Here is a 27369-nt window from a genome sequence, read left to right on the forward strand (position 1 = left end):
TTAAGCGGGGTCTTGGACTCGTGGCTCATATCCATCAGCTCGTTCAACTTTATCACTTGTCTCATCCCCAGGAGCTCTTCTGGAACTGTTGCCTTCACCAGGAAGCTTCAGGAGTTTTCCCAGTTCAAGCTTGGGCTTCTTCAGCATTTTTACTTTTCTAATGAACACATCATAGAGAGGATTAATAGATTGGCAAGCCTTTTCTATGTCTTTCCCAATGCTGTCTGGAATCAATTCTTTCAAGTCATTTGTCTATTCCTCCTTGGCCATGATTTCCATCATCTTCTGCCAGATTTGGTGCACTTGTAGGTGCTGAGTATAAGATGTCTTCCAAATCTGATTGTTGCTTTTTTGTAGGAAAACCAACAGAGAAAAGATGAAGCAAAAAACAATTGGTGGTCTTGACAGTGACATGAGCTTCAGTAATGGTCTGCCATTTTTTGACCATGGAGCACATATTTTCATGGGTAAGATCCATGTCTTGGGTGTTGGTCAGGCAGTTTTTGCCCTGAATATCCTCAGTAATTAGCTTGGACTTCCCAAATGCAACTTTATCGTTCTGCAGAGCAACAAGACTAGCTTTAAAAACATGACCCTTGTGGCCCTCAGATGCAATTTTGCTTCCTTGAGTCCTTGAGACTAGCGATTTTTTTTGTATTTCTTATACTGAACGTAGCTAGGTCTTTCACATCGTGCCCATATTTCTTACAAAATGGACCAACTACTTTCTTCTTGGCTCCCTTTTTGCCACCTTTTGTGGGCTATGTTTCTTTAAAAGGTAAGGGACATATGAGAGATATGGCAGAGTGTGGCTTGGTGAGGAGAGCACTGTGCTATAGGTTAAGTAATGTGTATCTTAGTTTCAACTCTGCCACTGTCTCTGGAGCACCGTTGGTCATATACTCTCTATGGCAGAAACTAGCTAGCTATTCACCAAACTTGTTTCTTTTCCTCTTGGAAACACAGCTAAACCCAGTTCCCAGCCTTCCTTACGGTCAGATGTGTCCATATGACAAGCTTCAGCTTGTGGAATGTGAACCAAGGTACTTTGCAATCAAACCTGGATCATACTCCTTCTAGAGGATCCTCCATGCTCTCTTTTCCCTTGTCTCAAGCTGAATATTGATACCTAGGGTAGCCTTGAAGATCACAGAGCTTCTGTCAAGCTTGAGTCCCCTCAACCGTCAGGAAGGCCAAGCAGAGTCTAGAGCAGCTGGAGTGTCCAGCCTGAGCGCCTCAGCTATAAGCGACCTCCTCCATTTGTCTTAGTGCATTGGACAAACATTAATTCCTTCCATATGTGCCACGAAAACTGAAAAGTGGGGAAGTGTCCCAATGGACTCTCAAGTTTCTTTCAGCCCAGCCGTCTTCGATTCAAAGCCATCACCTCATTTATACTTTCATCCACCCTAGACAAAGACAGGGAGGATGCTCTTCCCGTCCATTCAAGATCTCCTGGAGGAAGAAGTGGGACTTTTCTCTATCACATTCTCCTTCAAGGATAGAGAGAAAAGGGGAAAATATAGAAGAGAGGGAAAACAGAAAGTCTGTCGGAGTCCACCAGTTAGTTAATGGGAGGGGATCACTAGGAAACATAAAGGGCAGTAACACAAAATCTGGGAGACTCAGGCCAGAAAATGAGGTGTCATTTGCCATTGCCTATGGCTGGTGGCAGATCTTTGGGCTATATATCCTGAATGAGGGCCAGAGCAGTGACAGCAAGCTTCTGTTCCACCAGCACATCTCTTGCTGTGGGTTTGTGCTTAATCAAGCCAGCCTTAAATCCTGTTAGAACTGAAGATCTCAGCTATTCCAAAATGAATCTCCATCCATATATCCTCTTCAACAAAGCCTACTTTTCAACACAGAGGAGGATGTGAAAGCTATTGCTCCCTTAGGCAAAGTCATTGCTGTTGGAAAAACCAAGATATATATATACACATATGTCCTGTGTGTACATAACTTACAATACAATTTTCTGATTCTGAATGTTTGCACGTACACTGGAATTGTTAACTCCTCCTAGATGTAGAAGCTGTACCATATGTCCTTGTAGTGGGAATGTGTCCCAATCCTAGAATGAAAGGTTTGCAAGCATTTGGTCTGTGACAGTCAAACCGAGTACTCACCGTTAAGACGAGGCATAACTGATCTACGAAAATGTTTGTAAACCTCCTTTTTTTAAAATGTGGGTGAAGGATAATTCCACATTTTTTTATGTCTTTTGTTAATCTTTGAAACATTTATATAGTGTTTATTATTATATAACAAACATTATGTAACAAACATTGTTCTAAATATTTTTACAGATATTAATTTTTTAATTCCCTATGAGGAAGATACTATTACCACCCTATTTTACAGGTAAAGAAAATGAGGAACAGAGATTAGATCATTTGCCCAAATTCACACAGCCAGTTAGTGGCAGAGCTGGCATTCAGATCCCTGTAGTCTAGTGCCACGGTCTGTGAGCTCAGAAACTACGCCCAGTGGCTTTGATGATGGCCTGCCCTCACCCACATCTGCCTCACACCCACACATCCCCCTGCACGCCCTCAGTGCTCATCCTCCCCTTTCTCCAGGTCCTCCCCGAGCCTCATGGGTCAGTACCAAGAAGTCTGAAGTGTGATCCTGGCTAGGAAAAGCCTTCATGGCAAGGATTGTAGCTGCACATAGGCTCTTGGTAAAAAAGAAATTTCTTTTCCTGATAAAATTTAATTCTTAATGAGAAGCAAATGTTCAAACTATCCCTCTCTATGGAAAATAGAAATCGACTCTACAAGACTGACTTTGCCTCTATGATTTTCTAGTTGTTGTAGAACATGAATCGAAAAGATGGTCCGATGACAGCATATTTTAAACTCGAGCCCCACTTCTTGAGCATTCAGGAAGAGTGTAAGGGAAAGTGGCCAGGACCGTAGGTTGGAAGATCTTATTTCCAGCATTACCAAGGCTGGCTGGCGGAGAGGGAGTGACAAAATTTCAGCTCTCCAGGCTCTGTTTCCTCGTTTTTGGAGTAAGAAGGGAAAAATAGATGATCTCTAGGCTCCAATCCAATTCTAGGACCATTTTGAATTCGCTCTCCCTCTAGTCCACAATGCCTTTTGTGATCTGGCCCCTGACAAACTTCCCACCCTCATCTCATATCCTAACCTCACTCAGCTCCAGCCCCGTGGGCCTCCTTTCTTTGTTCCAAAGCACTCAGCTCCTTCCCAGCGTAGGCCCTCTCACTAGTGGTTCCCTCGATGGGGGCGCTGTCCCTGCAGCGTCACCTGATTGGCTCTTTATTGACATTCGAGTCGCTAATGAATTAACCTCTTCAGTCACCTCTTCAGTGAGCCTGTCCCCAACATCTCAGCCCAAACTATTCCCTGACCCCAGCGCTAATTCTCCATCAATCACCCTGATTTACTATCACTTATCACCACCCGATTTTTTTGTGTGTGTGTGAGGAAGACTGGCCCTGGGCTAACATCCGTGCCCATCTTCCTGGCCGCCACCAAAGTGGAGTGCGTGCACTTAACCACTACACCACCGGGCTGGCCCCTGATATTTTCTTTTTTATTTATTTGCTTCTTTGTTTGTAGCCTGCCTCCTCTCACTAGATATAAACCCCATGAAAGTGAGACATTGTCAGTCTTATTCATCATTATATCTCCAGTACCCACATAAGAGCTTAGTACCCACTGAGCTCAGCAAATCTAGGGTTTGTAATAGAGGCAGAAACAAAGCCTAGGACCTAGAGGCAGGAGGCGTCCTGAGAGTCACGTCGTAGAACAGAGGGGTCCCTTAATGCTACACTTCCCTTTTTTTACTCAATTTAGTGGTTTCAGAGCAAATGTCAGGGTGACTATGCACCGACCCAAATCACAAATGCAGGTTTGTGCATCCTTTCTCTCCTGCTGACCTTCCACCTTTCAGTGACAAGCTGTGAACCTTCAGTGACATCTGTTCAGTTATATGACCTGCCTCACCAGCAGAAAATGGCATGTCTACCTAAGGAGACTAGTAGCTCACTGCTGAGGACAGCTGTGCAGCTCTGGTTCTGCAGATTCTGGGCTTCAGGATCTGAGTGAGGGAGGTTCAAGACTAGTGGCCAGAGGGACTTAGATAGCCTGGATGCTGAGCTCTGAGTGGTGTTCTGTAGCAGCAAGAAAGTCTCCAGGGGTACTGCTACATCAGCTGAAAAAATTAACTGAAGCTGACCCAGGGCTGGCTGCTGCACTGCTGCGAGGGTGTTCCTTCTTCCCTAACAGAGAAGCAGGTACCGCACCAGACTATAGGAAGCCTTCTGTCCCGGGGCTCCTGCCAGACAGAGAAAAGCCTCTGAGGCTTAAGGAAGCCCTGTGGAGTTTCCGGGAGAGACAGCTGCATGCAGAAACTGCTCCTTGCCACTCAAAAGGGAGAAGTGGTGATTAACTCACAACTGCCTCCTCAGAGTCAGAGGCAAGGTGACCATCCCGGTGACTCGCCTGGGCCTGAAGCAGAAGGAAGAGGAGCGACAATGGTGAAGGCACAGGTCAATGTCAGAGTGTCGCCATCTGCATTTCAGAAGTGGGGTTGGGCCCCGAATGTGAGGACTCATCTGAACACACCCACGACCCAGGATAGAGTTTGCTGTATCGTTTTTATGGTTAGTTGACTTTGACTTTTCCTCCTCCCCTCCAACCAGATTCGGAATGTCCAGATCTGTCAAGAGACACCCTCGCACTCTCAGAGTCCTCCGCTCACTCCTCAGGGCCTCCTCCATCAAACGTCTTGTCTCAGGACAGCTCAGGACTAGCGCTTTTCTAGCCTATCAACCAGGGGACAGCTCAGAGGTCCCAGCACTTCCTTGCCCCAGGATTTGGTCACGTTCTTCCTTCAGCATCACTTACACACCTGTGCTGAGGTGTCAGCACACTGCTTCTCTTCAGTCTGCTGTGGAGAAGCACAATGATGAGGACCCATATTCTTTATGCTTCTGGAAAATGGTGAAATCAGCCCTTAGCTTTCTCTTTCTCTCCACTAAATTTCACGCGAGCCCATGATCCCACCACGATAATCTACCTGGTAATTCTTTTCTGCACTTTAACTCTTTGCATCATTTTAAAAATGCACAAGTCAGAACTGCACATACTGCTCTCATAAGGCCCTTGGCAAGTCTTGGAGCCACAGAGGATTTCTTTCCGATTTGTGATGTAGAGCCTCTGCCCTTTTGGCTCTGGAAGTGCGCTGCCAACTCGTGCTCAACCTGCGGCTGGATCTCAGGCCTCTTCCTGTTACACACACTCACCCAATTCTTTCCTAACAGCTGCACCTGCGTTCGTCTCTGTCCCTGGTGACTGGTCTTGTCTCAGCCTCATCCTCCTTCAGAGTTAGCTTCCTAAATTTCCCAAGTTTACCCACGTTGATTGTTCCGTCATTGCAGGTCTCAGAAAACTCAGCCAGCTGAGAACAGATGCCTGCACATCATGACAAAAATAGGGAAACTACCAACTACCAGCTTGTTTGTAGGATCCCAAAAAGGGAACCCCAACTCCAGCCTCGGGAAGGCGCGGACCCACAGACACAGAAGACCGAGCTTGATGCAAACGCAAGAGGTAAGAGTTTTATTAAGCGGAGCTCCGGGCCGACACGTGTCTCTCGCAGGAGACAGAGGAGTCGACCCCGGACCTTAAAGGGCAAATTCTTATATAGGGTTTGGAAGCACAAAGCGGGAAAAGGTTGGCGTGGTCTTACATGATTGGCTAATTTAAAACATTTAAACAGTTACATTTTATGGCGCGAATTGCTATGGCGTGAAGCGATTATCAGGTTACACACACGCGTCCCCATCTGGACCCCCTCCACCCCGACCCTCCCAAACTTATCCCTCTGGAGCACTCTCTTGTTCTCAATTCTTCCCCGAACAGTTTAGGGTGGGTCTTTCATGAATAGAGTCAGTCAGGATTGATAAACGTTCCCTCCTATACCAGGAATCCTTAGGGCGTGGAGGTGCCTGTCTCTAAGGTAGTAACTTTTAAATTTTTAATATAATTTACTTCCTTCATTCCCCACTTCTTCTTTTGTCCCTAGTTCTAATCTTAGAACTTAGTTTTCGGTGTCTACTATTAGTGGCTCATTGCGTGGGAGAGCTTGGTAATGGCGTTGGAGCATCATAGCATGCACTGCATTGACCCTTTTTCTTATGAAAGCAGTAATTCTATTGAAAACACACGGTCCGAAAACTAAAAGTAGACAAAGAATCAGCAAGGGTCCTGCTAGGGAGGATAGTAAGGTCGTCATCCAGGGGGACTTAGTGAACCAGGATTTAAACCAGCTTTGTTGTGCCTCCCTGCTTTGCTGCCTCATGTCTAATCTTTTTCTATTCTGGAGCACTACTTCAGACAGGGAGGTGAGGGACTCCTCTAATTTAGAGATGGACTGTTCTAAAGTCCTGAGGTCTTCATCTATAGCATTGCTCAAGGCAGTTAATCCCCTTTCTCCTGTGACTAAGGCCGTAGTGCCAGTCCCTATGCCCACGGCAACTCCCAGTCCCAGGAGTACAGACAGGGTGAGGGATACTGGTTCTCTTTTCCATAATCTGGATCTCTGGTCAAATTCATCCTCGAAACTATTGGCAGTAAGATAATAAATTCTAGGCACCAACTGCACAAGCACGCAAAAATCTTGTGACGAATTGAATACGCTAGTTGAGATGCAGGGGGTCAGGCCTGTGGAGCAAGCCCATCACCTATTGGGCCCTGGTATCAAAAAATAACCAGGAGTGGTCGGAAGGCTGACTTCAGTCTTATTACATAGAGCCTGGTAGCCCGGGGGAATTTTTTTAAGCATAGTCCTGAACCGGTCCCCGATACATCCATTAGGGTTATCCGCCCTTCTTTGCCCCAAAGACAAGTTGTGTGGTCCGTGGTGTTATTATAGACCCCCATGGTGGCAATTCCTTTATAAGAAGGGGGGGCTGACTGCTAGGCATAGCCAGCATGCTTTAGTCATTTCAGGATTGGAGCCATTTAAGGCGTAGTAAGCTCCCCGTACTAAGTTAAACAGTCTGTGCCATCTTTGCCCAGTAGGTACTGCAGGAGGTCAAATGTCCTTCAGAGAAAACAATCAAGGTAAAGAGATATATTTCAGGGTGGCCAAATCTTGATCTCCCACAGTCCCGCCTTTGAAACTAAAAGTTTCACAGTCCTTTTGAAACTTAAAGAAGTTTCATAGTCCAGAAGCTGAGTTGGTAGATTGTTTCATCTCACTGAACACATTTCATAGTCCTGATGATAGATCAGTTCAACTGAGTTCCTTTTGGAAGGTGGTGATGCAGGTGGGCTCTCAAGGTTACGCCTATATTATGGTATCAAGTCCATCAGCTTCAGTTTGTAAGGCTTCAGGAAAAAGGGCAGGTTCAGTTCTCAGTGATTCCAAATGAAAATGATGGAAAAAATCAAAAACGTTAGTTTGGAGATCTGTAGCCAGATATTTCAGGAGACTGGAAGAAATCAGGATCCAGTCTAGTCAACAGATATAAAAAATAAAAACTTCAAAAGACAATTATCTAATATCTGCAAATGTATACTATAGTTTTATAGTTTTTACTGAAATATAATTTTCTTCTCTCTAAAATTACCCTCATTTTTATTAAGATAGAGTTGGCCCAATTATTAACATAAGTACAGCAAGAATAGCAATTGATCACATAGGCTCTTTTAAATCTGCTTTGCTGGAACTTTTTATAAGGAATCTCACATTGAACTTCAAAGGCCTCTCGAGGCCAGGAAAGCCAAGCCAAGGATTTTGTCATCAGACTTTGCCTGCAATACCTATAAATTTGGGTGAATTCCTCTATTCTGAGGTTTCCCAAAATATTTCAAGGTTCCTTGTACCTGCCAGATAAGTGACATTCTTTACTTATCCTGGTAAGTGCTGCTTGGAACACAAGGTACCAGGCCAATATTTCCATGTGGCTTTATTCCATAAAGTCCAATCTTTATTCCTCAAAAGCTGTATGGTTATATCGCAAATATGATGTTCCAGTCATAACCTTGGTAATATAACCAGTGTTTCCAATTGTGTCCTGTTACAAGGAGAACAGATTCTTATTGAACTTATGCAAATAACTATATTGCCATGAAAACAACAATACTCACTAAGAGTTTCCAAATTCGAGGGATCAGATAGAGAGAAAAAGATAAACATTTTAATTTTACTTACAAAAGTATTATTTACCAAATTGCTATAAGTCATAGCTAGCTCAGGAGAAAAGAGAAAAAGTTTTCCTTAAATCTGAAAAAACAAAACATTAAAAATTCAGCAATACTTCAAATGAAAAATCATAAAAATTATAATCAGTTCATTCAGTCCTGTATAATCCATTCTTGATCCCAATCTTTTTGTTAGCAGCTTCACGAAGTTATCAGTCTCTCCAACAGATTTCTGTAATTTCTTATCAAGTTCAGTTTTATGATCAGAAAGTTTATCAGAAGCCTGTACTTCAGTGTAAATGTCAGAGTCCTTTCTATGAATTTTTCTGAAGTTGAAACATTTTGCAAAAGCATTAGAGCAAAGAAATAAGTCTGTAAAGAACAAGACCTCAAAATGGCAATTGACAGAGAAATTTGGTTAATTTTGTGACATACAACATTTTAAAATAATAATAACCAGAATTATGACTGATAATCAGGACAGATCAGCATTTCAGTAATGTTGTACAATTTTAAAACACCTATATCAATAACATTTACCCACATAATAGCACCTAAGCAGACTTATCATCACTTGTCTGACAATCTTTTCCATGTAATTTAACATACTGAATCAGCCTAATAAGTTTAGTATCTTTCCCCTTATAGGAAGAGAGCAAATTCCTTTGAGAAGTTCCAGGGCCCTTTGAAAATTCTCAAAGAAAAAAGTAAAAAAAGACTTTACGATATGAATTTTGGGGGAGCTTGTCAAAAATATAAACAGTCAAAGCAAACATAGCATTAACAGTCTAAAAAGCCTTAATAGAGACCTCAGTCTTTTGAACACAGGAAATTATTTTAACAAAACATAGATTTTTTGTCTTTTAGGTAGACTTACTCAAAGGTAAAGAAAAATCTTTTGTAACCTCTTTATCAAGTTTAAGAAAATTATCCTTTTAAGAGAAATAAGACCAAATTATAATTTTGTACCAGCTTATTTTTGATATTAAAACTCATTTACTTAATTAAATTTATTTTAATCTTAGCCAACTTGACCATGTAAAAACTCTTTTTCCAGAATTCCTCTTTCACAAACTTATAACTTCCTTTTTACATTCAGAAATTGTCCCATGTCTTTCTTTTCCCTTCTAGTACTTGAGGACAAATTTATCTTTTTTAATCGACCAAACAAAACATTTCCATTCTTTGTTCCTTCTTTATACATCTTACTTTTCTTGTACACAGACATATTTTTCTTAATTTTTTAGTAGCTTCAATCACATATATTAATTAGAAATTTTAACCCTTATAGACTTTGACTTCTAAGTAAAAACTAAGTAAGCAGTTATAAACTTTTTTACATTAGCATTTTGTGGATTGGAAAATTTATGAACACTTCATAACTTCTAGAAATATGTTACTTTATAGTACAATCTTTTAATAAAACACATGTTTACCAATAGACCTAAAACACCTTTTAGTTTTCCTGTAATGAAAAGCCAAAAGTAGACAAATGTACATTTAGCAATCAATGTCTAATATCTTATTTTATTTGGAAATGATGATACTCAGAGAATTTCCATCATAAAATTTAGCAAAACTCTAAAGTTTTAAGTTACCAGAAAGAGTTTGGAAGCTGTAACCACCATAACACATAATTATTGTATAAAGTTCATCCAACGTTCATCTTTTTCACAACTATTTAGTTACTTATTCCCAATAATTATTTAGATTGCCTATAAGACTTCATAAGACTTCAGATAAAATTAGCCATCATTTAAATTACTATTTTTGTTAACCAGTTCTGTAATAGAAATAACATCAGTTTTTTTCCTACAAAATTTCATGCAGTTTTTATCACTTCTTATACCTTTAAACACAGTCATCACTAAGATTTTTATCAATAGGTCTTGGTCTTATAACCTTGGACCAGGGGAGCATTCCCAGTCAGACATTTTAAAACATATTCAGGCAAGGTTGATGCAACCTCTCTATACAAAATCAGCTTAAACATTCCAACCTTTATAATCTCATCAACACTTACACTTTTACATGTTCTCAACTCAACTGCAACCTGAGTCAAGGTCTCAAGACTAGTCAAATTTTTCCCTTCCTTTTTCTAGCCTTAATTTTTAGGTACCAATTAAGCAATTATGTGAGAGCTCTCAAAACATTTTTTTCCCTAATTTAGAAGTTTTTCCAATTCAAAGGATCCGTCGTCTGGCCATTGACGAGTAGGATCTTCACTTGTATATTTATTCCAATAGTGACTCGAACCAATAAGCCTTTTTAAGGAAAGACCCGGAGGTAACTTTCCACGCTTAGAATAAATCTTTCCCATGGACGCAAGAGGCGTCCCTGGTGAGGGCGCAGATGATGTAGCCCCCATGATCCACAGAATTTACTCCCAAAGATATTCAGACTCCCCTGAGAGCTTGGCACAGCCGGACAGAGACAGTTCGGAACCCCAGTGTACTCGACTGGCCACCAAGGTGCACCCCGGTAAATGCACCTTCCGTATGGTGGAGACCAAGGAGAATATTCTCACTGGTCACAAAGCCAAGTTTTCTCAGGACACAGAACAAGACAGAAGGAAAAATTTCATCCGGTTTTTTTTTTTTTTTTTTCTTATGTGCACAATGACAGCTTTAGCCACGCCTTAGGTCTCTTGGAGCCAAAATAATACCTGGGGGGGGAGGTGCCGCAGGGTTGGGGACCTGTGTGCTTTTACAGAGTACCTCATCGTTGCACGGACATTTTTCTTGCAGTTGGCGGGGGACCTGTGTCACCTACCCCGTTCCGTGACCCAACTTATCCTGTCACGGGAGTCTTCTGAAAGTGGCGAGCGCCCTAATGGCTCTTAACTGCTCGACCCGCGCCCACTTAAATTTGCGGCCTTTTTGGCTTCCAAGATGCCCTCGGCAATGACCTTCACTTCATGTGCATAATAACCCACAGCAAAGTTTGTAGACGCCGGTCTGGTGACACCCGCAAACTCACCGGTCTGTGGGGCCGGCCCGGACAGCAGGCTAATAGGGCCTATGCCTGCGTCCTACCCTATGGTATTTCCTTCTTATGACAAAAGACACAGACAAAAGAGAAAAACAGAGACTACCTTTGGGAGGAAAAGGGATCAAGATCAAAAACCAAGAGTACTCTACCAAATTTAAACCAAGAGTCACTAAAAGCCCAAGAAACTAGTTTCCCAAATATTTTCTCCTGCCAATCTAAATTTAGAAAGAGAAAAGAATTCTCACCATTCCCTTCCGCCGGACTCCGCAGATAGAGATTCCGGGGGGGTGGCGGGGTAAGAAATCTTACCTTTTGCCGGCTTTTGTCAGGCGTTCCGTATCTCATCATCTGCAGTAGTCCAGGGAGAAGGCAGGTCCTCCAGCTGTAGGATCTCATCCCGTCAAATGAGGTCCACGTGACGAACAAAAACAGAACAATGAACATCAAAGACACACCAAAACAAACAATCTCGCCCGGTTGGCGTCTCTACAAACCAACCGGCGGCTTCAGATGGGAGGGGTTTCCGCATCCTCCCTGGGAAAAAGAGTGCCGTTTCTTTTTCCACCTGAAGGGTGGTGGTCAGGCTTTCCTGACTCCCCTTGTCCCTTGGGGCGTCCCCCAGGGTTGCAGCCTGCAGTTCCCAGCACGTCTGCCACTGCAGCCGCTTGGCCCTCATGGCCCGAAGCGGCGGCTGCCCAGATACCGAGACCAAAATAATGCTTCGCGGCGCCGCACACACTCATACACCCAGTCACTCAGGCTTACCTCCAAGGGGTCTTCGGAGTCTGGGGTGACCGCGCCGATCCCGGACGAGCCCCCAAATGTAGGATCCCAAAAAGGGAACCCCAACTCCAGCCTCGGGAAGGCGCGGACCCACAGACACAGAAGACCGAGCTTGATGCAAACGCAAGAGGTAAGAGTTTTATTAAGCGGAGCTCCGGGCCGACACGTGTCTCTACTTGGGAGACAGAGGAGTCGACCCCGGACCTTAAAGGGCAAATTCTTATATAGGGTTTGGAAGCACAAAGCGGGAAAAGGTTGGCGTGGTCTTACATGATTGGCTAATTTAAAACATTTAAACAGTTACATTTTATGGCGCGAATTGCTATGGCGCGAAGCGATTATCAGGTTACACACACGCGTCCCCATCTGGACCCCCTCCACCCCGACCCTCCCAAACTTATCCCTCTGGAGCACTCTCTTGTTCTCAATTCTTCCCCGAACAGTTTAGGGTGGGTCTTTCATGAATAGAGTCAGTCAGGATTGATAAACGTTCCCTCCTATACCAGGAATCCTTAGGGCGTGGAGGTGCCTGTCTCTAAGGTAGTAACTTTTAAATTTTTAATATAATTTACTTCCTTCAGTTCTGCGTGTCTAGATACCGTTTTGCTTCCTTCTGTCATACAAATTTGCCCAGTTCTTTTCTAAACATCATGAACTGCCTTGGATTTCTGCCCCAAGGTATAACGCCCTCACCCGATTCTATCCTCTTTCAGATAACTGGCTTCCCACATTTACCAAGTTCTCTTACAGCTTTCTACCCCTTTTCTGGGAGGTTTTGGCGGACTCAGCCAGTAAAGATTGCCTGGGATAGGCACAGTTTACATTTGTAGTTTCAGCATGATTATTAGAGTTTCCTTTCATTCTCAAAACTCTCTTGGTGTGGATGGTAAGTTATATGGTCAGCCCACCGAGAGGGCAGCTGACTCCCTGCTGTCCTTTCTGACTGACGCTGAACCACCCCGCACACCTGAGGGCACCTCCACTCTTCCAGAACTTCAATTAGAGGCTGTGCATTGTCCTCCCTCCAGGACTAGTTTTGGTGGTCTGGAAAATGAGTATCTAGCCCCTGGCAGGGGTGCCATGGCACTGCCTAGGACTTTAGGGTGATCTCTCTAGCTATTAGGTCACATGAGGGTTAGTTGTTGATTGCTCTGTATACATCACAAAGATGCAGTGTAGGGTAGCAATTAAACACTGGAACTTTGGAGCCAGACTGCTCAAGTTCAAATCCTGGCTCTGTCACTTTCACCTATATCATTTAATTGGGGCATATAAACCCATATACATGGTCTTTATCAAGAGAGCTCTGAAACAGAGTATTTACACATGCACAGTCCCAGCACTTACTAAGTTGGATGTGTGATCCATGTCACAAGATCTAATAATATGGACATGTCACAGGTGACTTGGCTCTGGGCCAGCTTGCTCATTCTCCTCTACTTCATGGGACAGTCTGCTTGGCAAAATCTCTCCAGTACTAGAACCTCCCCTCTACAAGATAGACCCCAAAACCGTTCCCCTTTGGATGCTCAATAAAGGTTGAATTATGTCATTCATTTATTCATTCACAAAGCACATGTTCTCTCAGGCACACAGAGCTAAGGGCTGGAGGGGATCTAAAGAAAATAATGTCCATGCCTAACCTCAAGTAGTTGACTACTGAGCTGGGGATAATAGAAGTATGCACACAAACATTAAATGACTGTGTCAGACATTAGACCCTGAAATGTTACAAAGAAATATAACGATTAAGTATCAAAGGAGTGAGATCTCACATGAGATCTACAGGAGTTCAAAGAAGAGACAGATTATCCAGGAATGAAGACACTGAGGAAATCAAGACCTAGAATAAGGTAGAAGTAATGGATTTGGGAAGAAAAAGATAAATGTTAGATATGCACTAAACTTCAGATTCAGACTAAATCTGTGATTTGGCATCAGCTTCAGCCTTGGCTTCTAGAAGGCCAGATGGCTAAATTTCTACTTCAGTATCACTGTTTAGTATCCTGGAACTTGTGAATGATCAGTGATCCTGTGATTGAGCAGTTTACAATCACATCTAACGAGCATAACAACACTGGAAGATGACCGAAACATGACATTTGGATTAATTTTTGTGATAGAGTTGCAAACTTTTTATTTTGCTAAGTAAGTACATTAGGAAGGACAACACTTACTATAATTTCATAAAAGGATATTTTGACACCAAAAAAGAGGGTAAGACATAATCAGACAACTTTAGTATCTCAATATTAACTTTCAAGTATGGATTGGTATTCTAAATATCATTAGAGCAAAAGAAAATTACCTTATTTGTTTTATGTGCTAATATAATACCAGTCAACTGAAATATAAAAATATACTTTATCATTGTAAAAGTAAAATGCTTTACTAATTAATCTTGATTATAATAGCTAGTAATTTGTGTAAAAAATTAATGACTTTCTAATAGGTAACTATAAAATAATAGAGTTTGACAGCTAATACAAATGTTAAGAGAAAGTGCATTTCCTAGCTAAATTAGGAAGAATGTTATATATTCTTCAAATTTTCAAAAATTTAAATAAAAAAACAAAACAAAATAATAGTGATTAGGTCTGTTGTAATTCTAACCTATGTATAATTGTTTACTGTACTGTTGAAAAAGCTTTTTCTTAAATTATATTCTGCTCTTCACACAAACTCAGTGATGTTGTTAAACGTGCCTCTTTTGTGTCTCCTGCAGCAGATACCTAGAGAAGGAGAAACTGCCAAAATCTCATGTTTAAGTTTGACAGCATTAAGGATTAATGATGAATTCAACTAGGGTTCTGCTTTACCTGGTTCCTGAAGGGTTTCTAGATCTCAAACAATGATCACCACAGTGAATCTTATTGAAGAAATATTCATAGAATGGAAAAATCAGGAAAGAAAGATGTCATGTAATTGTCATTGCCAATGGAACAAACATGAAGATGCCATGAATGATTTGGAAAAAACAAACATAGGACGTCTTGGCACACCGTTCGCTGTGTGCTCAGAAAGTCATTCTGGGACAGAGAAATGGGACAGAATAACCAGCGGGCAGCAGGAAGATGGTGAGCCACTTGATCAATCTTCTTCAGCCAGAGACAAACTCCTTGATGCATAAGAGATTTGAGAACCGCCATCCTTGTGCATGGTATGCCAACAAGATGGAATAGCAGCTAATACACGTTAAAGATAAAAAAGGCCACTTGACAAAAGAATGTGTTAACCTTTTACAGATAGCAGTGCCAATACAGCAAGACTTACTGCCACCAAGATACCTGCAGGGAAGGAGCTTGTGTGCTGAAAACTGCTGAAGAAGTAGCAAATAAAGAGGTGACTGGAGAGGGCAACAATTCCTGCGTGGTACCTTGTCTAAAGATCCCCCACCGTTCCACACCAGGGTGTGCCTGAAATGAGAAGAGAAATGCAGAAGGAAATTCTGAAATAGTTTTGTCACCTGGAGAGCCAATGACCTTGTCCCACTAACATATTTCTATATCCAAATTTTAAGGGCAATTTTTGTCTCAGGTGATTAAGGGAAGCAGCAAGAACATGCAAATTACTAGAAATAAACAATTTAAATGAAAGTAAGAATCTTAAATTAACTTTTAAAAATAGAAAATAACTTCTTCAAGTATTTTTTTCATTCAATAATCATTTATCGAGTACCTCTGCAGCACTGAATCTGGAACCACACTGCCTGGGTGCAAATCCCAGCTGGGTCACTTGCTGACTGTATGGCCTTAGGTTCGTTATTTAAATGTTCCTCAGTTTCCTCATCTATAAAATGGGATAAATTATAATACCAACTTCATAAACGGCATTAATCATAATACCCATATTTTTGTTTTTGCTTTTTGAATTTTATTATTTAAAGAACCAAATAAAAGGGAATATGCACAACCACCAAAGTGCAGTTTTCCATTAAATAGAAGAGAAATCGAATACTTTGTATTAAATATCGTCCAGCTGAAAACAGAATATTAGATCAGTAAAACAACAATGGCGATTTGCCTTTGTGTTTTACTTCATTGTCTGTAGGCCAATATCTTGAGCATTCAGTGAGTTAATATTTGTAAAGCACTGGGAATAGTACCTGGCAGATAACACACATGGTGTAGAGTTTGTTAAAATATGCCTGGTACATAACCAGGCCTGGTACACAGTGCACAAGGTACCTTTTGTGAGCTTATTTCAAAAAACTTACATCATTACCATCAATCAAATCTTCAAGTCCAGGAGTTGAAGAGACATAGTTTGTTATTCCAATCAATTAGTTTTAGAGAAAGAAAAGCTTAATCACCTGGTGGCAACACAGATCAGCCAAAAAATACCTTGCTTCTTCATTGACCTCAGTTGAAATAAGTGAAGAGTGAATACTGAATTAAATTAGACTGAATAGAAGAGGAACCAGTTAAGAAGACAAACCCATGTGGTGCCGTGGATGCTAATGGAAGAAAAAGTATAGAAAAAGGGGCACGTGACAAGGTCACACACTTCAGGAAAGTTGAGAAGGATACAAGCTAAGAAAGGTACAGTGGTTCTATGGATTAGAAGACCTGAAATTGGCCCTCAAAAGGACAATTTCAGCAGAAGTTTTGGGGAAGCCAGATTACTGGAAGTTAAGGAGGGTGCTGTCTGGGAAATTTAAAGGCAAAGAGAAGGAAACATGGAGGATGATACCTGCAGATGTCAGCAGGACTAAAACAACCCTTGCTCTATGGAAACCCACCTGATTAAAAAGGAGGCACTGGAGAAGGAGAGACTGAAAATGTATAGAAGTAGGAGTATAACTGGAGAAGAAGATTCCAGGGGAGGCTAGATGGGAACACTGGCATAGCAAATGTGAGGTGGGAAGAGGGATTGTGAGGGGGCTCAGGTCAGATGTTGTTGATTTTCCTGGTAAAGAAATAGGTGGGAGCAAGGGTATAAGAAGTCTCCTTGGGAAATTAAGGAAACAGAAAAGTTGAGAACTGCTACTATGAGAAATATGATATGACACTAACTTGACATGAATAAAAGGATATCCAGTTAACTCTGGATACCCAATTGAGATACAGTAGGGATTTGTGTTGAGCCCAAGCACAACCTCTGGTCATGATCCATCTTCTGGAGTGGTTTGAGATAGGGCACATGGAGAGCACAGGCTGGGAAGAGCCAAGGCTATAGAGCAGAGGTTTTCACATGGAAGGATTTTGCCCGGCCTTTGCCCGGCTGACCCAGACTGAAACAATGAAGTGAAGACAGAGGTGGGAAACAGGGACAGATTTAGGAATTGGAGGGTACAGTGAGAACATAGAGTGGCTTGCTGGGCATGAGGTGGGAAGACAGGGCATTATTATCAGAAGGGCAGTCAGGGAGTGTAAGATCCTGGAGGTGGCAGAGACAAGAGGGCCAAGAATCAAGTCTTGAAAAATGTGCAAAGGAGCAGGAAGAAGGGAAGCTAGTAAAGAAAATCCAGAGAGAGACTCATCAGAGAAGAGAGAAAAACAAAACATGGTAATGTTGTGGAGATCAAGGAGGAAGAGAGTTTCGAAATGAAGGAAGAGTGCACAGTATACTGACACACAACAATCCTGACAAGCACACTGGGCTACATGATGATTACTGAGTGCTGGTTACAAGCACGGTGCTAACAGTTTCGTGGGCATTGCCCTGCTAAACTTTCTCAGCAGCTCAAGGAGCCAAGTACTGTTGTCACTGCTGCCTTACAAATGAGGAAAATGAGGCACAGCTGTGTGAAATAACCTATCCAAGGTCACACAGCAGGAGCTCCTAACCTTGACCCCGAATGGCTTTCTACTTTAATAACTGGACATTATGTCTGAAGCAGTCTCTATATTATTACAGTTGTTTTGCAAATGTAGTATCATGCGCACGTATTATCTTGATTACATTTCAGAGCAAATAATGTAGAATTCAAGAGGAACTGAGGCCAAGAAGTTATCCTTGGATTTGTGCATTAGGAGTTTGTCAGAAACTGATGGCAGAGCAGACAGGTGGAGGTACAGAGCACATTGCTGGGAAAAATGACTGGGGGGGGGGGAAGAAGGCACAGAGAGTGGGGTTAGGATCATGGGGACTGGAGTTTGGCACAAATGGTTTCAAATCCAGGCTGAGTCACTTAGTTGTGTGATCTTGGGCGAGTTATTCCATGTTAACTAAGCTTCACTTTTTTTAGATATAAAATGGTAATGATAATAGTACCTAATTCATAGGATTGTTCTGAGAATGAAACACAATTCCTGTAAATATTTTTGCTCAGTGCTTGGCTACCTATTCAAAAATGTTCTTACACTGCAAATTGCATATACAATATGGTTAACTGCACTGTAATCTGTCAACTTTGTTTTTAAAATTCTCTTTGACTTAGGCATTCATGATATAGCCATGTTTTGACAATCCTCTTACTACCTCTGTGCTGTCTGGTTTCTTGAATTAATGTAGTCCATTTCAGAGCACTTTTGTATATATTGGTTTTTTCTCAAACAAAACTTTGTGAGACAAGTACAGTAAATTCTGTTACCTACTCTAGGTAGGGAATGATGCATCCTGATTAAACAAATATTTTGTTTTATAGAGAGCTATCATATGTACCACACACAGATAATCATTAATCATTTTTTTTTCACTAGGAAAGATTCGCCCTGAGCTAACATCTGTTGCCAATCTTCCTCTCTTCTTTTTTTCCTCCCCAAAGCCCCAGTACGTAGTTGTATATTCTAGTTGTAAGTCCTTCTAGTTCTTCTATGTGAGCCACGGCCACAGCGTGGCTACGGGTAGGTGGTGTGATAGGCAAACTGATAGGCAAACCCAGGCCGCCAAAGCAGAGCACACCAAACTTTAACCATTAGGCCATCAGGGCTGGATCAGATGATAATTTTTCAAATAATTGACATATAATAGAACACATTTACTAAAACTATGCTCCTCGTAATGTAAGCACTCTTTAGTGATTCAAAAAGTCAACTTAGGCTTTTTACTGTCTTTCTTATCTATGCAATATCATCATGAGCATTTATTTTCACCTTCCCATAGATGTGCACAATCCCATAGTGTTACATTCCATGTAACAGTGAGCATCTGACCTCTATGCTTATAAATATATGTAATAAACATTTACATGTACATTGTTTTCAAAAAGACCAAGTACCTACAACACTGAAAATGTAGTAGAGGGATCAACTATACACATAATCAGGGCCAACACTTAGGATTAAGGAAATACCCAGAGTCACCAATAACCTTTGGAGATCAGCACCAACCTTCCAGGTTGTTCCTCCAGATCAGGGAAGTATGAGTTCAGATAGGCCTGGGAAACAAAGGATGGCCTAGAAATTAAGCACATCAGTTACACTCATTGAGACCTGAGAATTCAGCTTTTGGAAGTAGAAGCTATGTTTTAGATAAACTCTATTTTTAAAAAAATTTTTATTAAGGACCTCTGAACCCCAAAGGACCAAATTCCGACCTTGGATTCTTAAGCAAAACTGGGTCTGAAATCAATACAGGCACTGTTAGAAAGGATTTGAGGATTGAATCAGAGAATAGGATTTGGCTCCTAGGACACAAACCACGCTACTAATCCCAGAGAAAGGATTTACTCGTTTAAAGGATTATAAATTTTTGAAAAGCATATTCTGTTGATAATACTTTTCATTTCCTGCAAATCAAATTACTGAGGGATATTTCCGTTGTGAATAGAATTGGACAATGTCTTCATTGTTGTTGTTTTAATTTCCTTTGTATAAAAGGGTACCAAATTTCAAAATAATCAGACACGATGTTTCTTGGCCCAGAATGACTACACATCTGAAGACTCAAGCAAATAAATTGGAAATAAAGCCCACCAGCAAACAAAAAGACAATTATATCTAAAAGAAAATCTCCTTGATTTCTGATACTGACATTTATGAAAGTATAAAAATACCTGCAGTTTTACATGACAATGGTAGCACAAAGAGATCTGGACCATGAACGACAAGCCAGCAGGCTTACTTGGTAGGCTCTTCACATCCTGGCTACTTCCCACTCTGGACTCATTTTACTCTAGTGAAACAAATGGCTGTAAATAACGTTGACAGATAATGTTCTAGTAATAGGAAAATTCATTGGTTCTCAAACTTCCTTAATGGAACTGGCCCTCCAGAAGCTATTTGTCAGGCTCAAAAGAAAAAGAGAGAGAAAGCAAGAGGTCATCTTTGAGGTCGTCTAACGCTTTGGTCCCCAATGTTCTCAATGCCTCCCTCTGTGCACAGACCTCAATTTGAAGTTACCACCAGCCAGAGGCCTAGAAAATCCACTCACTGAAGACCACGTCTAATTCTTCATTCTAAAAGGCACCCGATAGTTTTCTCTAGAGAATTAGTCCTCATCAGCATCGTCATCATATTTTACTTACACTAGCTCGGCATAGGACCATCACCACATGATAGCAATAAAGATTTGACCCTGTGGGTTTTTTCTTGTTCTGAATTTTCTGCTGTCGCCTTCACAATGGGCCCACCATTTCTGAGAAAGGAAAGGCAGGGTGGGGGTGGGGAATGAGACTGCCAGAAGTCATAGCATAATGCTATTATTCTGAATTCTCCCATGACAGAGCCCTCACTGGGAAAGACAATTACATGCCAAAGGATGATAACCTCACGGGGCAATAATCTTCGGAGATCCTGTGCCACTATGTAGAGGTTATTAATTTGATTACCTTTCAGAGAAGTAGCCAAACTTCAAGGGCTCTCTCAGAACCTAGTCAATCCTTTCAAGGCTTGCCCATCTCTAATGAGCTGGGTCTTTTCAGCAATCATCTAACCACAGGATTTCCTTAATTCTTAGTTGGTTGCATAAGGACAAAGATAAATGTGAATTTTTCCAGCTGCTTCTAAAATAAGATCAAGACTGAATTAATATGAATAGAAATACTCTTTGTTCATGTAAAGGGTAGGGGAAGAAACCACATGTGGGGATTTGCCGACACCTGCTAAAATGTACATTGTGTGTCCCACATTGAGGACACAAAAGTGGAAGAGACAGAATAATGAACTTCTAGAACCCAAAACTCATAAGATGGCAAAACTCCTTCAAATTCATTCAGTTTCAGCAGGAGCTAGAAAACTACAAAATTCCAAAAATAGACTTAGTTATAAAAGGAATATTTTTGGGATTCTTAAATCCCATCACTTCTTTAATGAAATATGACAACTATGTTATTTCTAAAAACAAGGATTGAAATACGTTGGAATATCTCCAATCTATCAATTTCCATTCTCCTCGAGCTCTCATTTGTATAGGAGTATAATGGGTTATGGAAGCGCTTAAGACTCTGAGAACAGCGAAAATTTTATGACTGCAGAGGAAAAACATCTTACTTGAAATTGCACAGAAAAGTGAGAGCTTCATACTGAGTGAGAATCTTCATGTAACAGAAAAGGAGGGTTCCCTACTTATTAAATTAACATCTCATCGTGTACCAGTAACCCTTATTTGGGACACATTTATAGTTACTAGATACCCTCCAATTAAACGACATCTGTGTATAGAACACTATGAATTAAAAATAAAAAAACAAACAAAAAACTTGACTTGTTGTTCTGTCACAGGACCTCATAATCTAATGGGGAGAAATAGCTCCTATGGAGCAAAGAACACACAAGATCTCAATGACAGCTATTCCAAGTGATAACACACAACCGAGGAACAGACTCCCTGAGGCCCAGTGGAAATTGATAAGAACAACTGAGGTCAGTCAGGGATACCTTTTTCAGGGAAACTTGCAGTTTCAGGCAGATTTGAGAGGGTAACATGGCTGGATGGATAGAATAAGGGAAGATATTCCAGTGAAAATGATGGAAGTTAAGACCCTGAATCACAATCCATTTCATCTCTTTGTTCTAGTTCTTCAACCTTAACTGGAACCCAATCTCCTCCTCCTAGTAAGTAGAGGAAGAGTAGATATTGCTTCAATGGTTAAGTTATAAAGATTGCATTTCTTGTTAGGCACTGCAAAGTAGTGTTTTGTTAGTGACAAGCAAATCAAATCAGATCAAACTGTTCAAACTCAGTTCACACTTTTTTATAATGTAACAAGATAGACAGGGGTTTGGGGGGAAGATTATCATTTGTTTTCTTAGTATTCCATCTTAGCACTCCAGCAAGTGTCTTTACTGCTTATCATGGTGATTCTTTTCAATAAATTCTTTAATACATCAAAATACCCCACTAAGCAAAAAATCTTCAGGTTGCTGATCCACCTTCAAGACAAATTCCTTTGGATTTCTTCTTAACCAATTGCTTAAAATTCCCTTACTGTCCTCTTATCTATGGTATATAAATTCAAATTAAAATTCAACCTGTTAAATCCATAAATCCTCATAGTCAATTAGATGTTCCTGTTATATATGTGTCTAAGACTAGAGACTAATAATGAATACCATGTATTGGGCACTTTTCACAATCAGGGCCCCGACCTAAGCCCTTTACATTCATTAGTTCATTTAGCCCTAAACAGTGTTTCTAAATTCCCAACAGATATTAATCTTTAGGAAACAAGAAGTCAGAATTTCCAAGAATTCTTGTGAATTCCTGAAATTCTAAGTTATTCTGTATTTTATGAGTATTTACCAAAAGAAAGTACTTTAGTAGTAGTAGTTGTTTTATTTTGTTTTGTTTTGTTAGTATTTTAGTAGTATTTACAAAGAACTATACCCTGCAGTGAATATTCAGAAACTGGAAAATGCCAGCAAAAATTATTGGATAAAGCTAGAAAAACATAACATTCAGATGTGCTAGCAAGATTAACAGCACTCCATAGAATCATATGTTAAAATTGCTAATTTAAGGACTTATTTTGCTTCCAAACATGTTATTTCTTAAAATACTACTCATAGGATTTGTATAAAGTATACTATGCATACAAACTTGTTGATATTTATTTTATTCACAAGAATGACTCACTATTAGTCACAGAGAAGGCCACAAACACTCTCTTGTTACATAGTTCATTAAATTTCTATTGCTGTGTAACAAATTACCACAAATTTAACATCTTAAAACAACACAAATTTATTATCTCATAGTTTCTGTAGGTCAGGTCCGCTGGGCCAAAATTTAAGAGTCAGCTGAGGCCACAATTCTCATCAGTGGAGTGGAGGTCCTCACCAAGCTCACTCGTTGTTGGAAGAATTTATTTCCTTCTGGTTTAGGACTGAGGTCTCCATTTTCCTGCTAGTTGTTGGCTAGGGACCACTCTCAGCTCCTAGAGACTGCCCTCAGGTCCTTGCCCTGGGACCCCCACCAGAATTTCAGAACCTGGATCTTCTTCTCTCTTCCAGGCCAGCTGGAGCACTCTCTCTGCCTCCCCCTTCTTTAACCAGCCAGAGAAAACTCTGCTTCTGAAGCACACACGTGATTAGGTAAGGCCCAATTGCATAACCTCCTATCTTAAAGTCAACCCATCTGAGACCTTAATTACATCTCCAAAATCCCTTCACAACAGATTAGTGTTTGATCAAATAACTTGGAGAAAGTGTGTACACACCAGAGGCCTGGAAACTTGGGGACCATGGTAGAATTTTGCTTGCCACACAAGACGGTAGGCACAAGCTACATACACTGGCCATCTATGTAATTTAAGTTTTCTAGAAGCCACATTAAAAATGGAAAAAGAACCAGGCAAACTTAATTTTAATAATATATTTTATTTAACCCAATATTTCCAAAATATTTCAATATGTAATCAGTGTAAGAACTATTAGTGGGATATTTCACCTCTTTTCCATACGAAGTCTTTAAAATCTGATGTGTATTTTACACTTACAGCACATCTCAATTAAGACTAGCCTCATTTCAAGTGCTCAATAGCCATACATGCTGTGCTGAATTGAGCAGGCTTAGACTGCGGCTGCTTTTCTCCTACATGATCCTGTCCCAGTTCTGGAAATATCTGCTTTAACTTTCATTCTGAGTGTCAGCAGTTCCTGTTCTTGCTTTCAATGTGAATCAGTGACTATCTTAAAGCTTATAATATTTCTATGTTGATTATTAAGCTTTAGTTATCACAGGAGAATTATAATAGTTTGCCCTGTTTGATTTCTCAACTAATTTTTCAAGATACAAGATTCAGGAAAACACACATTTCCTGAGAAATTCTGGGAAGGAATTCCCACATGGAAATACTATGAGATATATACTACAGAAAGTAAAACTGAGGCTCAAAGAAATGAAGTCGTTGCCCAAATCGCACAACTAGTTTGGCTGTCTGATCGTCCTCTTGGCTACAATACAATATTGTTAAGTCTTGCATAACCAGAAGGACAAGCCACCCTTCCTCCTCACTCCCCATTCCCGCTATGTCGGAAGTTAATTCTCACCTCAGACTTTAATCTGAGGAACACCTGGGAGCAGTATTTTCACACTTCAGCTAAATCCCTGGATGTGTAAAGGAATATCCAGAGCTAAATTTAAAATGGAGAGCTGGAGATTGCAAAATTACTCTGCTTAAAAACATAGAGGTAAACCCATACATTTAACGATCAGTTAGTTTTTCAACAAAATTTAAAACTTTGGGGCTTCAAAGGACACTATCAAGAAGGTGAACTAACAACCCATAAAATAGAAGAAAACATTTGCAAATCATATTTCTGATAAGGATCTAACATTCAAAACATATAAGAACTATTATAACTTGACAATAAAAAAGATAACTCAATTTAAAAAATGGGTAAAAGATTTGAATAGACATTTCTTCTAAGAAGATATATATGTATATATGCCAATAAGCACAAGATACTCTACGGCATTAGCCTTCAGAGTAACGGAAATCAAAATCACAATGAGAAATCACTTCACATGTGCTAGGATGGCTATAATAATAAAAATAATGTGTGGCAATGGCGTGGAAAACTTGGAACTCTCATACACTGCTGGTGGGAATATAAAACGGTGCAGCCACTTTGGAAAACAGTTTAGCAATTTCTCAAAAAGTTATACATAGATATACCATTTGACTCAGCAACTCCACTCCTAGGTATATACCCAAGAGAATTAAAAATATATGTTCATACAAAAACTTTACACAAATGCTCATAGCAGCATTATTCACAATAGCCAAACATTGGAAACAAACCAAATGTTCATCAACTGGTGAATGGATAAACAAATGCGGTCTATCCATACAACAGAATATTACTCAGTCATAAAAAGGAAAGAAATACTGATACACACTACCACACAGATGAACCTTGAAAACATTACACTGAGTGAAAGAAGCCAGACCCTGCAGACTGTATATTGTATGATTCCATTTATATGAAATGTCCAGAATAGGTAATTCATAAAGACAGAAAGTAAATTAACGATTACCAGGGGCTGAAGGGGATATTGAATTGCTAATGTGTATGGGGTTTTCTTTTGTAGTTATGAAAATGTTCTGGAATTATGTAGTGGTGATTGTTGCACAACTTCGTGGATATACTAAAAAATCACTGAATTGTTTGCTTTAAAATAGTGAATTTTATGGTATATGACTTGTATCTAAATTTAAAAATATTAGAGAATGCAGAAGAACTTGGCTTTTGTTCCTGAGAGGAAGGAGACAGAAAAGGAAGCAGGAAAAAGAAGAGAAAGAAAGAGCTGTTGAGGAGACATGGCTGGAGACAGAGCCATACTTGCTGAAAGGGACAAGGATAATTTTAAGATTAAGGATGTCCAATATTCAGTGTTAAGATGTTACAATATTAAAGCCTCTAAATATTAATTTAGTATTGCAATATTAAATTATCGAAACCTCAGTAAAGTCTGATAAATACATACGGACTTCACACGAATGGTTCAGATTTTCGGTTTCTTTGTTTGCTCAGGTCTTTTTCTGTGTGTGAGAGGGTGGAATCTAGGGAAAGCTCAGAGTTCCGCGTGTAGGTCAACACACCGTGGAGCAGGAGTATGATGTGGGGGTGACGTGACCATCCACAAACAGAACTAACACGGGAGCAGCTGGAACTTGAAGCCAGAGGTGGGCGTGAGAAGGTGAGCCCTTGGAAATTTGCAGAAAACTTGGGAAAGGTGCTCAACTTCCCACAAAAGTGGAATGGAGTTATCTATTTAGATAATATCCTCTAAATCTGAAGGGCAAGAGTGACTCCAGGGGACTTGTGAGTAATCAGTAAAATTCACCTGAGAAAGATTAGTATTGCTTCTTTCATATGAGATTTAGACCAGGCCTGCCCTCATGAGGGCTGCGTATATTTCACACCTTTAACCTCAGTTTCCCAGTTTCTATAAAGTGAGAAGGTTGGTCTAGATCCTTTTCCATCCTCAAATTCTTATACCCTGGAAAATTAAAAACAAGCAGCTTAAATTTTCAATCCAAAGATTTCTGGGTTAAAAAAAAATATTTCACCAACAATTTACCCTCAAATCAACAAAATTTCACATCAGTCAGTTAAGAAAGTCACAAGGACGCCAGCAGTACTTGCTAACAGAGATATAAAGAGCAAAGCTCTTTTTCAATGGGACATGTAAAGCAGGGGAGAACATCCTACAGACCTACAATTCTTAAAATCAATCCTTAAAAACTTAAGATGCAGGTCCATATCAGTGTACTTAGAAACGGTTTTAAACTGAGAGTCATCTAATTTGCAAAAGCAAGAAGGGTAACTTTCTGCCTAAGTGGTTTTCTTTTCTGCTTTGGCAACTTTTCTCTATCTGGAAAGGAGACCCCACAAACAGCCTTGTTCCTATAACCAAACACTTTCATATGAACCAAATCCAAGAGAAATCAATATAAAGCCTTTATTTCTGTCCCTCGACACTGAAAAACCACAAAGAATGTGTGCAGTGGTCAAGAACAAGGCTCTCAGGTCAGAAAGGTCTTCTTCCATCTAGAATGTAGACTCTGTGAGGACAGGGGCTTTGTCTTATGCATCATTATATCCTCAACACCTAGAATACTGCCTGACCCAGGTTACTCGTTTAATAAGTGTTTATCAAATCAATGAATGGGTGAAATATCAACTCTACCACCATGGCTTAATTCACGGACCCTCCATTCCCTCATCTGCAGAATGCAGATAATCACGCTTCCCTCATAGGACTTTCTACAGCGCAGTGTGTGCAGTAAGCTCAGCACAAGGGCTGGCACACAGCACTCACCCAAGCCATCGCGCCTCTCGCCACTGCTTTTACAAAACCTCTCTTTGCAACGTCTCTTGATACACATTATGAAAGAATGCTTGTCACATGAATCTGTTACATTATAAAGATATAACAAGAGCACACTATAAGGATAAAGTAATTTTTGGTTCAAAGCAAAGGCCAACTCAAATAACTCAGAAAAAATAGTTTCAATGAGGGAACCACTGTTTGCACATGAGAGATCTAAGACTGCAGGGGCAAAAATGACATTTCCAATTCC

At 40.5% G+C, this 27369-nt stretch overlaps 1 pseudogene; it reads right to left on the bottom strand.

The window, feature by feature from the left end:
• LOC101404884 (small ribosomal subunit protein eS1 pseudogene) lies at positions 1-27116 on the bottom strand (annotated as a pseudogene).
• Between the last annotated feature and the right edge of the window lie 253 nt (positions 27117-27369).

This window comes from Ceratotherium simum, chromosome 24 (assembly GCF_057802395.1).
Source record: "Ceratotherium simum simum isolate JZ-2026a chromosome 24, ASM5780239v1, whole genome shotgun sequence".
NCBI lineage: Eukaryota > Metazoa > Chordata > Mammalia > Perissodactyla > Rhinocerotidae > Ceratotherium > Ceratotherium simum.